The sequence below is a fragment of the Panthera pardus genome, unplaced genomic scaffold, assembly GCF_024362965.1.
Source record: "Panthera pardus isolate Hobbes unplaced genomic scaffold, ASM2436296v1 HiC_scaffold_21, whole genome shotgun sequence".
Taxonomy (NCBI): domain Eukaryota; kingdom Metazoa; phylum Chordata; class Mammalia; order Carnivora; family Felidae; genus Panthera; species Panthera pardus.
In genome coordinates this window covers 59355368-59367853 of record NW_026526777.1, presented here as the reverse complement: position 1 = coordinate 59367853, position 12486 = coordinate 59355368, and the positions used below count along the sequence as shown (strand labels likewise).

At 45.5% G+C, this 12486-nt stretch overlaps 1 long non-coding RNA gene across 2 annotated transcripts in view; it reads left to right on the top strand.

The window, feature by feature from the left end:
* Positions 1-11631: 11631 nt before the first annotated feature.
* The window catches only part of LOC109261525 (uncharacterized), a 265266-nt gene continuing 264411 nt past the window's right edge, over positions 11632-12486 (top strand). For both annotated transcript variants that reach the window (XR_008424689.1, XR_008424690.1), the window contains exon 1: positions 11632-11732. This is a non-coding gene — a long non-coding RNA (uncharacterized LOC109261525). The remainder of the gene's footprint in view (positions 11733-12486) is intronic.

The following is a 12486-nucleotide window of genomic DNA, read 5'->3' as shown; positions in this document are numbered from 1 at the left end:
GATCCGAGGGTTTGCCTGGGCTCCTTGACATCAAGGTGACAATATTAACTCCCAGAGCTAGAGCTGGAAAGGCACTCAGCCTGAGTCAGGCTCTTTTCACCCGTCAGCTTCTTAAAAACCCCCAGGCCCCTTGAAGTTTGTTCCTGCCCTACATTCCAGGAAACTGAACCTCAGAGAGGTGACGCGACCTGCCCAGAGTCACACGGCATGTGAGTGGACAGGCTGTGATTCGAACCGAGGTTCCTAGGTTCCAAACACCAGAGACTGAACCACTTTTCTGTCCCATTGTCTAAGGCAGTGGCTAATGATTGAGTGCCTTCTATGTGCTGGACAGCAGCCAGAGCTTAGAGAACGGAGATAAATAAGGCAGACTCACTGTGTCCCCTCTCCCGGGAACCTAGCCCCCACATGTCCCCAGCATCTAGCACAGAGCTTGGCACAGACTGAGGCCTCAGTCAGTGATGGATAAATGAACAGGTATTGGTTATACAATAAGCACTTAAGTCTGAAGACTTTTTGTGGTCCATCCCAGGGAAAGTGCAGGACAGACGATGTCCTGGGACCTCACGTTTGTCCCATCCAGGCATCTGTCTGGGTCCTCAGGCATCTGTTTGGGTCTGTCGGCTTAGCCCCACTGGACCATCCCAAAGGCTCCTCCTGCTCCTGGAGTGCCGCTCTCTGTAAAACAGTGGTTTAGGATGACTTTCCCAGTGGCACATACTTCTTCATTTTTCCCAGTGTTTCTCGATTTCTTGGGAGCCTTAAACAGTATAGAGAATATGGTGAGTTCTGTAGATGCCTCCCCCTGAAAAGCACATGTGAGCCTACATCCAGTTTACATCCAGTGTAGTTTACATCCAGTTTTAGGGGCTTCCTACACCCTAAGTTAAGAATCTCGGCTGTAGAGGATCTTGAAGACCACAGACATTCAAAACCAACAGAACCGCATCTCAAAGGGTGCCATGGATTCAATCAGCAAATTTGTATCAAATTCGCGCCATGCGCTGTGCATCATGATGGGTTCTGGGGACCTCAGGGGACAGCTGCAGCATCCAGGGGAGTCAGGAGGCAGCTCCTGGGAAGCAGGAATCCAGTCAGCAGTCTCTGGGCTCCCAGGCCACACCTACAGAGTGAACTCCAGTGGCTTCCATAGATTCCCACATCCCTGAGGCGCCTGTGACTTTTCTCCCTCCTGGTCTCTCTCCATTAGAGTCCTCGGGAGCAGTCTTATCCAAAGATGAAGGTGGATGATTCTGAATGTAGGCACTGTCTTTAGTGCTTCTGCTCCAGAGTATATCCCACAGGTGTGCAAGTTCAGCTGCCAACTTAGTGTTACAAGTTCAAAGCCACCCTCATCCTAACTTCCTCAACAAAATGTCAGGAACCTCTTCCTCTCCTTTTTGTTGTTAACAATAATAATGACAACCACCAATAATAACAAAACATTTCGCCATTCATTGGGCACATGTGTATTGCTCCTTTGGGGGCACCTGGGACTATGGGGCGAACAAGATCCCAGGTGCCCAGGTGGCTGAGGGGTAGGGGTGGGGACAGGATGAGTTGATGCCTGGCCACAAGTGCCAATCTACATTTCACGGGGTCTGAAACTGCCAAAATTTTGAAGACCGCTTTGAGGAAAAAATTAAAACTGCAAAAACAAATTTCGGTTCAAAAGTGGCAAACTACAGTGTTAAGAAAAAGTCTAAATATTGGCGACATTACAAAACCCAGAAAATAATGCTTTCCTGTATTGCCTGACAAACGTATAACACTTCTCATTTTTTTTTTAATTTTAAAAAATTTACTTTGATGTCATGGTTTTTGATCGCTTCTCCATAGGGCAATGCTTTTTCTAATATGTTCTGAAGAACAAGTAAGCTAAGATTGCAGTCTTTCTTCTAACATAGAAGATACCAACTTGTTCTTTCTTAGTTTACAAAACAACGTCAGTGTTGGGGTGCCCGGGTGGCTCAGTCAGTTAAGCATTTGACTCCTGATTTCGGCTCAGGTCATGATCTCACAGTTTCGTCAGATCGAGCCCCATGTTGGGCTCTGCGCTGACCCTGCGGAGACTGCTTGGGATTCCCCCTCTCTCTCTCTGTCTGTCTCTGCCCCTCCCCTGCTAGTGCTCTGTCTCTCTCAAAATAAATAAACTGAAAAACAAACAATGTCAGTGTCGCATATCATCATTTGTAACACCATCTAAATTTTTGAGATTGTTGTCAAATTTGGGAAGGTCTTTCCTGAACTTCTATCATTATGTGATAATGTCCATGATCTGAGCATTTTGAGTGTTCTTTGTGAACTGATTAACTGTTAATACTCTTTGAGGTAATCACATTCAGTAACTAATTGGTCATCAATGTAAATTTGTAAAGAGTTTTCTATTATCTTGATTTTGTGTGAAACCAGTCAGTCAGAACTGTTTCTATTCCTTCAATAGGTTAAGATTTACTCCACTTTCTTAATTTGATTATCAAATAATCCAAGAGCCTAATCTTTGATTCTATTTGAAATTTATCTCTTCCTCTTCATGAATGGTGACTTTTGATATGAAAAAACTTTGTGTTAGAATCCTCATTGTTTGGTGCATTGATAACGATATATGCTGCACTATTGAGTTTATTCCAGTAGGAATGGATACCAGCATACTTCTGTTGGCTCAATATGTCCTGACTGAGCACTCCAACTTGTTCATTAAGGAAAAAGTTCAATCCTGAGTATTTGGGGCATGAAAACTGTGGCAAAAGTATTGGATAGGAAATGTTTTCCCTTGGTGATTAAGGACACACACACACACACACACACACACACACTACATATCCATTTTCCCCATCATTTCCTAAAAGGGAGGCCATCTTAATACACAGAGTACGAAGGACATAACTTTAGAAAAAATGAACCATAGCCCTTTCCAGGCAGGGACAGTTGGTAACTTGTAACACTGGTTTATGGATTTCAGTCTTGTTCCATTACCTCCTAGCTGTGTGACCCTGGGTAAGTAACCTGGCCTCTCTGTGCCTCACTGCCTGCTCCAGGTCCTTGGAAGGATGAAGGAATCTAATCAGCCACAAGGTTAAACTACTGCAGCTGGTAGTTGCCTTTGTTGTCATTTACGGGGCAACAGTGCTACTCAGTGTCCTTTCATTCAGGCTTCAGACAGGTCGCTCCTGCGCAGCAAAAATAAGTGGGAACCTTGTGCATCCGCCAAGGCTGAAGCCCAAGCAGAGGGAAAGGCCATAAATGTTCACGGAATCCGGAATGAAGTTGGACCTTCCCCTCACACTCAAGGCAGAAGTTATTTCAGGGGCCCCCTGGGTGACTCAGTGGATTAAACATCTGACTCTTGATTTTGGCTCAGGTCATCAGCCCCACACAGTGCGGAGCCTGCTTGGGATTCTCTCTCTCTCTCTCTCTCTCTCTCTCTCCCTCTCTGTCTGCCCCGCCCCACACTGACAGCTCCCCCCACCAAAATAAACAAATAAACTTTAAAAAGGATTAAGAGAGTAAATTTCATATTCTGCGTATTTTAGCACAATTTAAAAAATGAATACAGCAGTACCACAAAAGACAACACAAAGTTAAAAGTTAAGACACAGACTTTAAGAAAAAACATTTGTAACTCATATGCAAATAAACCTACAGCTTATATAAATACCATTTCTCTATAAATAAGAAATGATTAAAGATCAAGTGACAGAAGAATAAAATACAAATGGCTATTAAATATATGCAAATATATGCAATCTCACTAATAATTTGAGAAAAAGAAGTTAAAAGGAAAAATTATTTCTCAATCACCAAATTGACTAATTATGATTGATCATATTCTCTGCAAGCAAGGCTGTGGGTAAATAAGAATTCTCATATACTGATGGTGGTACCCCAAATCAGTGACTTCTTTTTGGAACGCCAATCTTTCATTTTTACCAAAATATTAAATATCCACACCTTTTCCTTAGTATTCTATTTCTAAGATCAATCATTGAAAAAAAAATATAGCTTATGTAACAACCAATGAATATATAGGTTATGTCCCATTCAGTATTATTGATAAAAGTACATAACTGATACCAATGTGTCTCTCAATAATAAATAAACCTTAAAAAATTAAGAACTAAAAAGAAGACATCATCATAGGTACAGCAAAGTTAGAAAAGACAACAAATGGATCTTATGAACACATTTATGCCAATACATTTGAAAAATGTGTACCAAATGTACAAAGTCTTTGAAAAACACAAATTTCCCAAAGGATTCTTTTTTTATAATGTTTATTTTTGACAGGGGGGAGGGGTAGACAGAGTGAGAGGGAGACACAGAATCTGAAGCAGGCTCCAGGTTCTGAGCTGTCAGCACAGAGCCTGACGCGGGGCTCGAACTCACGGACTGTGAGATCATGACCTGACCCGATGTCAGAGGCTTAACCCACTGCACCACCCAGGCGCCCCCAAAACTGATACTTCGACAAATGTAACCTGAAAATAGTCTTATAGCCATTGAATAAATGTAATCATAATTTAAAAGCTTTTTTTTTCTATTTCTCTCTGTCTCTCTCTCTCTCTCTCTCTCACACACACACACACACACACACACAGACACACACACAAACACACACACACACACACACACACACACCAGTCCTTATTAGTATTATTGGCTAAATACCAAAATTTCATTGGAGATGTCATTCTAATCTTATGGCAATATTTCCATGAGTGGTGAAAAGGGCTACTTTCCAATCCATTCGATGAGAACACTGTGACCTTAATACCAAAATCAGACAAAAACTATGTAGAAGAAAGAAGAACTATAGGCCAGTCTTCCTGTGGATCATTGATAGACAAAAGAAACAGGAGGAGAAGACATTGACCCAGTGTTCAAGTCAAAGAACCTAACGCAACCCAAACCAACCCAATTTAGTGTATGGTTGAAGATGACATAGCCTTAAGTGCTAAAAACTGTTAATGACTTTAAAAATATTAGATAAACAAAGACTGGGGTGGGGGATGGCTGCTGGCGAAATTCTCATGAAGGAAGTAGGATAGGAAATAACCATTTCAATTAACAACTCAGGCAACAACAGATGTTGTTGAGGATGCAGAGAGAGAGGATCTCTTTTGCACTGCTGGTGGGAATGTAAACTGATGCAGCCACTCTGCAAAACAGTATAGAGGTTCCTCAAAAAGTTAAAAATAGAACTACCCTAAGACCCAGCAATTGCACTACCAGGTATTTATCCAAGGGATAGAGGTATGCTGTTTCTAGGGGGCACATGCACCCCAATGTTTGTAGCAGCGCTATCAACAGTAGCCAAAGTATGGGAAGAGCCCAAATGTCCATTGATGGATGAATGGATAAAGAAAATGTAGTATATATATATATACACACAACGGAGCATTACTCGGCAATCAAAAAGAATGAAATCTTGCCATTTGCAACTATGTGGATGGAACTAGAGGGTATTATGCTAAATGAAATTAGTCAGTCAGAGAAAGACAAATATCATATGACTTCACTCATACAAGGACTTTATGACACAGAACAATGAACACAAGGGAAGGAATGAAAAAATAATATAAAAACAGGCAGGGGGACAAAACATAAGAGACTTTTAAATATGGAGAACAAACAGAGGGTTACTGGAGGGCTTGTGGGGAGATGGGCTAAATGGGTAAGGAGCATTAAGGAATCTACTCATGATCATTATTGCACTATGTGCTAACTAACTTGGATGTAAACTTAAAAAAAATAAAAAAAATTAAAATCTGGGAAAAAAAGAAAGAACCGTTTCAGGGGTACCTGCGTGGCTCAGTCGGTTGAGCGTCCATTGAGCATCTCGCTCTTGATTTTAACTCAGATCCTGATCACACGGTGTGGGACAGAGGCCTGCGTCAGGCTCTGTGTTGAACATGGAAGCTGCTTGAGATTCTCTCTCCCTCTGCCTCTCTCTCTCTTTCCCTAAAAACTGAAAAAAATAAAAATAAAAAAATAACTGTTTGAGAAATGTCTAAAAAACAGTCTTTGTTTTCTCTCCACAAGGAAGGAGAAATATGGTATTGCATGTGTGGGTAGCTTGGTATATGTGGGTAAAAGTGAAGAAATCTGCCTGGCTGGAACAGAGGATGTATTAGGGGCATATGGAAATAAGATAGGAGGAGAAGATGGGGTGCCTGTGTGGCTCATGCGGTTAAGCGTCCCACTCTTGATCTTGCCTCAGGTCTTGAACTCAGGGTTGTGAGTTCAAGTCTCATGTTGAGTCTACTTAAAAAAAAAAGATAGGAGAAGATATGATTGTTTAATCACAAACAAGATCCATTTGTTGAACACAGTTGGTGGCTATGGACGGAGTGTTTGGAACTGTCAGCCCAACAGCTGACACACAGATCCATGTGATCGATGATGGATGGATAGACAGACTCATAGACACACAGATGAAGGGATGGATTTCATCTGTGACAACTTGTTGGGAAGGTAAAATTATGAGGGTCACTTAGCCATAAATCTAACAGATTTTGGGAGCACCTGGGTGGCTCAGTAGGTTAAGCTTCCGACTTTGGCTCAAGTCTCGATCTCACAGTTTGTGGGTTCAAGCCCCGCCTTGAGCTCTGTAATGACAGCTCGGAGCCTGGAGCCTGCTTCAGATTCTGTGTCTCCCTCTCTCTCTACCCCTACCCCACTCGTGCCCTGTCTCTCTCTCTCTCTCAAAAATAAACAAACATTAAACAAAATCTAATCGATTTTGTCAGAGGCTGAATTTAGTGACATTGAAAGACACACCCCAAGCCAGGCACACAGAGTCCCTACGTGAAAACCAATTGTGAACCGGATAGTATTTTCTTCAGGACCATCATCAGCTTCTTCCTGTCTTTTCTCTTCTGCATCTATATTGATTTATTCCTCTGAACTGTTCCGCAGAGCCCATCCGGCATGGGCGATACAGCTGCCCAGAGACCACAGTCAAGTACGTGAGTGATGGGCAAATGTTTACAGTTCTATAATGTGACCTCCTAAAAAGTCATTCTGAAATTTCCTGATCATTACTAGTGAGGTCACATGCATGATGAAAACGCTGCCATTCTTGTCCCCCCCCCCCACCCCCACCAAAGAAGATGTCCTAGCCTGCGACCTCACCCTCCTCCTATCCTTAGGAAAACTTCCCATTTTGTACAACTCCTTGGAGCATCTCTCTGCTTGCTAGCTGCGATGCTGCCGGATTTGTGGACTGCTTAATATAGTGAATTAGATCTCCAAATGTACTCCATTGGATTTTCTTTTGTTGTTATTTTTTTTTTTAATTGAGGTAGAGTCAGCATACAATGTTGTATTAGTTTCAGGTATACGACATAATGATTCAGCAATCCCGTACATCACACAGTGCTCCCCATGAATTTGATTTTGAACATCACCAATCAAGATGCCTACAGATCCAAGGTCTGTGGTCACATGATCTCATGGGAAGGAGGATCCCACTGTGCTGCCTTTCCCAGTGTTTATGTGCAGTGCAGCTGGTTTGAGATGAAGGATACCCCCCAGGACACACACTTCCTCCCAGCATGAGACAGATTCAGAGTCTGAGGCTGTGGGTGAAAGTCATTGCCAGTGAGAAGTGGTGGCCTTGACAAGTACATTACAATCTGGTTGTGTTTCATGAGCCATGGTGTAGCTTCTGGAGCCACATCAGGAAAGTCCTGCCATGTGAGAACTCCCTCAGAGAGCTAAGCCTCTTGCTTTAGTTCAGTGGAGTGGGGGGATACAAAGTCCAGAACATTTGGCTCTACAATGGGGCAGGTGCTCAGGTTGCCCTACAACCAGTCCTTGAAGCAGAGACTTGATCTGCTTGCATCCTCGCAGAAATACCCCCCACTCTTAGCATATGTCATTTTATGGATGTGTTCTGTCTCACACATATTTCTAGGATGACCTTTCAATACCACTCGAGACCTAAGAATGTCTTTATGCCTCAATATAATGTGAGGTACTTAATGCCAATAGCATGCATGCCTAAGGGGTTGCCTCCATCCTTGGAATCAGGAAGTATTCTAATCCAAAAATGCAGCTGTCATCTGAGAGAGCTGCACAGAATTCTCTCAGAAACTCCAGCCTGGTGGTGTCTGGGTGGCTCAGTCAGTTAAACATCTGACTGCAGCTCAGGTCATGATCTCATGGTTTGTGGATTTGAGCCCCGCATCAGGCTCTGTGATGACAGTTTGGAGAGTTCAGTTCCCTCTCTCTCTTTCAAAATAAATAAATAAACTTAAAAAAAGAAACTCGAGCCTGGTGTGGGGACTTAGTTGCTTACACTAGCATTTGAATCAGAGGGGCGATTTTCCACTGTCCTCTTGGAATAAAAAACTCTTCTTTCCTTATATTTCATTTTGGGAGAGTGCAAGTGGGGGATGGGCAGAGAGATCCTTAGAGGATCTGAGGCAGGCTCCTCGCTGCCAGCAGTGAGCTCAGTGTGGTGCTTGAACTCAGGAACCACGACATCATGACCTGAGCTGAAGTCAGACGCTCAACCAACTAAGCCACGTAGGCACCCCATAACTCTTGAATATTTACTGCATAGGTCGCTCAGGCAAAGCAACGGGCTCCCATTTATTATGGGCAATTCAACTGGGCAGAGGATGGGCTTGCCAGTGTTCATCTAAGAGCTGGTGGTCGGACGCTCAACTGACTGAGCCACCCAGGCGTCCCTGACTTATAACTCTTATAAACAACCCCAATTGCCACAGAGTTGATATTATCATTACCTTTCGGATGACATGCAGGAATCTGCCAGTGTTCTTTCTGGGAAAAAAAAAAAACAAAAAAAAAACAAAAAAAACGAGTGGAGGGCAGTGTTAGAGAAGATGGTATTTAAGTTGGAAAACTGGGGATACACAGTCAAAAAGTGGTAGACGACTAAATGCAATTTGGATATACAGTTTGTACATATACTGGATCTACACACACATTCTTGCATGAACTTATGTATGCGTGGATTTTTTACACCTGAAATGAGAAAACACAATCACACACAAAAATAAACCTAATGGAAGAGGCTGACAAAATGGAAGGTGAAAAAACTAAGATGGTTCTTTAAGAAATCAAGATAGCAGCTAAACGGCCAAACCACCAAGAAGCCTAATTAAGACAAAAAGAAAGCGCCGAGAATCTGTGCAAAGATAATGAAGAAATGATCACAGAGAGGGAAAGGAGGAGAAGAGGAATAATTAGCAGGCCTCTGCAAAGTAATGGAGAAACCTGGGTAAAAGGGATGGCTGTCTACACCACCTTGCATAAAATCACATCAAGTGCTCCCTCTCTGCTTCCTTCATGTTTCCCTCCCACACCTTGTTCCCACGCCTCTGCTTCTAGGAGATAGATCACATGCTACACGTCCCTACCCAAATAAATAAATAACCACGAAAGAACACACATCCATTTCTGGAGGTGATGAATATGTTTAGTACCTTCGTTATGGTGATGGTATTACAGGTGAGTGAATAGGGGAAAATTCATCAAGATGTATACAATCAACGTGTGCAATTTGTTGTAAAAAGAGGGAGACAGAGAACATAAAGTTAATGCAGCAAGTGTTAACAGTTGGTGAATCGCAGTTAACAACTGATGCATTCAGTTGATCAATATATCAAGATGCTTTGTGCTGTGCTTGAATTCCTCCACCCACCACCACCACCACAGGTTTCAAATTGTACCAAAATTAAGAGGCCTAGAAGCTGTGAAAAAAGCATTTGTGCATTCCTATTTAGCGATGCACAATGTACTCTGTCAACAGAGAGAAGAGGCAGAGCTGAAATAAAAACAAAGTTTTTTATTTGGGGTCTCAGAATTGCAGTTTGGGAAAGACACATTTGGGCAGCAACCAAACGAGTGCCTCTACCCTCCCCGCCCCCATCCAGGGAATGAAAGTAAGAGGTTTTGAAGACAAAAGGGAATGCTTGTATATGTCACTTACTAAAAATTCTGATGACCAAGATTGGTATTGGTGGCAGGAAAGTAAACTTGGTGACCGTACCTGGTTTCTAAGGCTATCAGTAAGCGGGGTCTCTCAGTATAGCAAGCTGCAGGTGTTTGGGCCGAGTCCCTGGAAGAGTTGCAGTATGGCCCGGTTCCAACATTTGTGGTTCTACCAGTGAGGATGTGCTAAGGCCCATCTCCTTACTGGCCTCTGACTCCATTTGAAAACCTGTTGACATAAGTGACTATTTCATTACACCTTTCACAATGTAATATATTGAAGAACATAATATTAAGAAGCCAAAAGTGAAGCTTTGGCTTATGTCCGTGTTGTGTTGAAAGCAGGCAACCCAAACCCTAAAGCCCTTAATGCATTTGCTGGCACAAAGCAGGTCCTAAATATATGGTTCTAATATATAGGGAGTGTGTTGGCTACCAAGCAACCATTTCACATTCTCTGGGCTCCCCAGGGACTCTCACTGGAGACAGTGGCGTTGTGGGATTGTGGCTGAGACTCCCCTTGCCCAGCAAGAAGCAGGCATAGGTCTCAGGCCAGGCCAGTAGGATGCTTCCTCCTTGGAACGAGAACCTCCAACACCTGGAGCTCCTTTCACCTGAGCGGTGGCACCCTAACCACTCTGTCCCTGCCAGGCGACTATTCCCGAGTGTCTCTTTTTCTGGAGCTACCCTGCTCTCAACCCAGTCCTCCAGGCCCCCCTTGGACTCTGGGAATGCCCATTATCATTCCAGCTTATTTTCTTTTCCCTAGGCTAGTCAAAATCATCTGCTCTTGCTTATGGCACTGACAAATGGAGAAAAGGGACTCTGAATCTCCTCAGCAAGAGGGCTGCTCTGAGCTATCTCCCGTCCTAATGACTGGAGGGCTGAAACCCAGGCGCCTCTTGAGGGCAGAATGCAAGTCCTCTAAGTGGACTTCAAGGCCTTAACAGCACCTTGGAAGACTGCCAATCCTTCTTGTTCATGCCACTCCAGCCCCACTGGCCTCCTAGCTATTTGTCACACCCAGTGGCACACTCCTACCTCAGGTCCTTTGCACTTATTGTTCCCTTTGACTGGAATGCTCTTCCTCCAGAAATCCCCCAATCTACTCTTCTCTTCTTTGCTCAAATGGCATCTCCTCATGGGGCCTCCCTCAAGCACCCTACTTCAAAAATACAAACCCCACCTGTCTCCTTTGCCTACTTCAGTTTTCTCCAGAAACTTCCAACATACCACATCATCTGCTTATTTATTTTTCTGTCTACCTTCTATGCCCTGTGAGGGCAGGCTTTTGCCCATCTTGCTCACTTCCTTATCCTCAATACAGTAACCTGGCATGTGGTAGGTGTCAATACACTTTGTAAACCCCAGTTGCCATCTGGGCGTGGGAGGCGGGGCTTCCCGGGGAGGCGGGGCTGCCGGTGGTAGGGGCCCAGAGCGTGCCTCACCCCCCAGGACCTTCCCGCCAGGGGCCAGGGCTGTGGCGCAGCGCGGCTATGCAGCGGGGCCTGAGTCACCGGACGCTCGGCCCCGCCCCGCCTGGGCTGCAGCTGCACAACCAGAGAGCAGGCACGGCGGCAGCCTGGGCTGGGAACGCAGCGCGCGCGGCCATCTCCTCCAGCGCCAGGGCTAAGCGGGCGCAGGGCGCGGGGGAGGCGGGAGGGCAGCCCCAAGCCCCGCCTCCAGCGCTGGGCTGACTGGCTGCCCCCTCGTCTCGTCCCACAGAAGCGGACACTCGACAGAGGCTGCTGCGCACCGTCAAGAAGGAGGTGGGTGCTGGGGGGGGGGGGGGTGGCGGGCGCGATCCTGGGGGAGGGGGCTTCCAAGCCACCCGGGGAAGGGTCTCCGAAGGAGAGGTGGCCGGTGGTGGCGGCGGAGACCGCCATTTCCGGTTTGGGGCTCACCTGGCTGGGTATTTACCTCCCGCGGAACTGGAGGCGGGTGAGTTTGGGGGTGGGGGTATGGGGGGACTCTGGGTGTTTTTATGCTGTGTGCAGGGGCGGGTGCAGCGGGAGGGCCCCCCGGGTGTGGGGCACCCCTGGATATGTCTGGGTAGGACCTCATCTTGTGGGGGAGCCTGTGGTTGGATCTCAGTAAGGTGAGGCAAGCGCCTGGGGGTGCTGACTGGGCATATTGGGTGTTGGGGACTGAATGGAGCTGCAGAAGGAAGACAAGACTTCGGAAGGGGGAAAGGTTCACTGTGGAAAAGTGCCCCTCATCCCAGATCTCCCCTTTCCCGCAAATTCTCAGTGCTTGGAGCCACCCCCAGGAGCCAAGAGACTCCCCCTGCCCCACATCTCTGAAAGCCCCTGGCAAGTGGTTTATTCCATTTGTGGGCTTGTCCCCTGCTGTTTTGGCAGCTGGGTGTCCCTTACCCCCCTCCCCCACCCCCACATGCAGTAGAGTGAGAAGCAAGCAAGGTTCAAATGTCCCTCTGCCCCTTCCCTCTCCTTGGGGCCAACTGGGAACCCAGTCCAGCCTCTAGTTTCTAGACCGCAAAGGGGAGAATCCATAGTGGTTGGT